This window comes from Pezoporus wallicus, unplaced genomic scaffold, assembly GCF_028554395.1.
Source record: "Pezoporus wallicus isolate ANWC-B61680 ecotype Strahan unplaced genomic scaffold, APGP_CSIRO_Pwel_v1 contig_6651, whole genome shotgun sequence".
NCBI classification, from domain to species: Eukaryota; Metazoa; Chordata; class Aves; order Psittaciformes; family Psittacidae; genus Pezoporus; species Pezoporus wallicus.
This window is the reverse complement of record NW_026638928.1, coordinates 78275-80858: the sequence shown is the minus strand read 5'-3', so window position 1 is coordinate 80858 and position 2584 is coordinate 78275. Positions and strand designations below refer to the sequence as shown.

The 2584-nt window shown below is 45.2% G+C and overlaps 1 long non-coding RNA gene across 1 annotated transcript; it reads left to right on the top strand.

The window, feature by feature from the left end:
* The first annotated feature begins 1444 nt into the window (after positions 1-1444).
* LOC130601320 (uncharacterized) lies at positions 1445-1958 on the top strand. The gene is made up of 2 exons (XR_008972641.1): positions 1445-1556; positions 1875-1958. It is a non-coding gene; the product is annotated as an uncharacterized LOC130601320 (long non-coding RNA).
* The last annotated feature ends 626 nt before the right edge of the window (positions 1959-2584 follow it).

Sequence of the window (2584 nt, the reverse complement as noted above, 5' to 3'; positions counted from 1 at the left end):
GCGCGGTGCCGGCGCGGAGGACTGCGGGTGGCTGCTCGGTCTGGCCAGGGCAACGATGTGAGCAGCCGCCGCCCGTCCGCACCTGCCTTACGGCAGCCCCCGCCCGGGCTCTTCCCAGAAAGTTTCGAGAACTCCTTAAAATGGGAAGCGGCACCAGGAAAACCGAGCTCCCGGCGGCTGCGCTCCAGCGAATGTGACTGGCTCCTGCTTCGGTCTGCCGGCGGCACCGGGCGTAGCCTGGTCGGGCTGGGCGGCGGAGGGCAGCGAGGGCTCGGATCCCAGCGGAGGTATGCGGAGAGAAGGTTTTGCAGTATCTCAGCCGCTGGGGTGTGTGGTTCGGGTGGGGTTTGAGTTAAAAGCCTTCTAAACTTCTGCAGGCGTCACATTTTAGCTACTATTTACCTAATGAGGATCCAAAAAAGCACCTTTTTTTATTTATTTTTTTTAAATGCAGTATATGGTGGAGACACACAAAAAAAACAAAAAACCAAACCAACAATCTGTTCCAACTGTCAGCGTGTTGGGGAAGAGCAGCCGCTTTCTGGAAGCATGCATTCACAGGGGCAGGTTTTGGGATGCAGGCAATGCCGCCCTGGTGAGCTTAGGAAGGTTCCAGAAAGCAAGGTGGGTGCTGTCCCCTCTGTGGGAGCGCCCCAGAGTCTACCCATCTCTTGTGGGGGACTGTGCAAGGGGAGTGAGCAGTCTGACTTCCACATGAACATAGCCCACCCCACTGTAACCCCGTGGGGATGACAGCTAAAGAGGATGTGCTGGAGATGAAGAGAGTGCAGCTTCCCTCGTGCAGTCGTGGTTTGGTGACCACGCTGTGGCTCCATGCAGTCATTAGCAGGGACCTATCAGAAAATGCCTTTGCTGGGCTGCTTCTACTGAAGCGGTTTTGAGAAATCCAGGTTGCTACAACCTGGAAGAAGTCTTAAAACAGTGATTGCCAGTGGTGCTCCCTTGCATGGAGCCCTGTTCTGCAGTAGAGGTCTAGCTCTCTTCATGGCAAGGGTGTTAATTGACATGCTTCATGCAGCAGGGTGGGTTCTTACTGTTTTCTGACAAACTACACCAGTTACACAAAATCACTGGGAGGGGTGACCTACTTGAAGGGAGAAGAGGAAAAAGTGTTTGAGGAGACCTTGATTTCAAACATTGCGTTGCATGTCCTAACCAAGCAGGGTTATTGCCTCCTGAAGGTGTGAAATGTATGGCATGAAGGCTTCCCTTCTTTTTTCTTTTTCTTTTTTCTTGCAGCTTTAGCAGGAAGGAGATAGTTACTCAGGAGCATGCAATTCGTATGTTTCTTAAACATCCCTGCATTGTGTCAAGAGATTAAAATACCAAGAGTGTGTCTCCTCATCCTATCTCTCTCAAACTGTATTTAAAATCAGAGTATCATTAGCAAAATTGTAGGTACTCATGGGGAACGAGGGTATGTTTTATGGTTGAAAGTCAGAAAGCCAACAAATAACACTTTTGCAAATACCTGGGTCTTGCAGGTCTTCAACATGGTTGGTACTGAACAGCTACCTTTCTGCATGCAGTTCAGTGTAAGTACAGGAGGTGTTCCTATGAATTTTTTTTTTTGTGTTTATGGATTGTGGTAGATTAATGGATTCTTCTCCCCTCTTTAAATAGGTGGGTTGATTGTGACAAACGGTCAACATAGCATATTGCAGATGGTCTTGGTTGGGAGGCATCATGGGTAGTATCTGAAAGGCTCTGCTTTTCATACTCCCCCACAAAAAAAAGGTAACTAGGAAAGAATTTGCCTGTATGTCCAGTGCTGATGTTACCAGCAGCTATTCCCTGTGAAGGAATGAGATACATTACAATTAATTTGTGGCACTGTTACGGCCTTTCTTGAGCCGTTGAAATGTCGGAAGGTAGGTACCCCAAGGATTTCATTAGTACCACTCAACAGTCAATTAATAGATGAAACCCACAAAGCATGGTATGCTAACAAATAAAACTTAATGTGAAAATAATGTTTTTTATGTAATAAAAATATAAACTGTCTTACTGGCATCATGAATCATCTGCATATTAAATGCCTGTTTAGAAGGGAAGAGTTGGCCGCATTTCACCACAGGTTAAGTAATTGTGGGTTAATAGGATTCTGTCAAATATATGCTGGGAAATATTAGTGTACAAAGTAATGATTTTTCTTAACATGCCTGCATTTTACCTCGAAAACAAGTCCACAGTTCTTCAGACTCTTTTGTACTGCATAGATGCATGATGGCTATCTGGAGATAGAGAATGGATTTTAGAAGGGCGCTCTGGAAGCGGTAAATAATGGATGCTCATAAGATCAATTTTAGAAATGGGGGAAGGGAGGGAATTGGGCCTTCTTGTAAAAACTACGTCCTACCCGATTATTTTTTCTTTAGTATATCAGGCTAAACAATGCTGTATTTTGACTTGTGATAATATTGTTGCTGGCTAGTTTTAAGCTTGTATTTTAGAATAGAGACCAGGGCTAGAAGTTCTTTTTGGTTAAACTGAGTGTATAGACCTTGGAGAACATGATATTCCTTAAAGTTGTTTTGAAAGCAAAAAATATTTTCTGTACTTC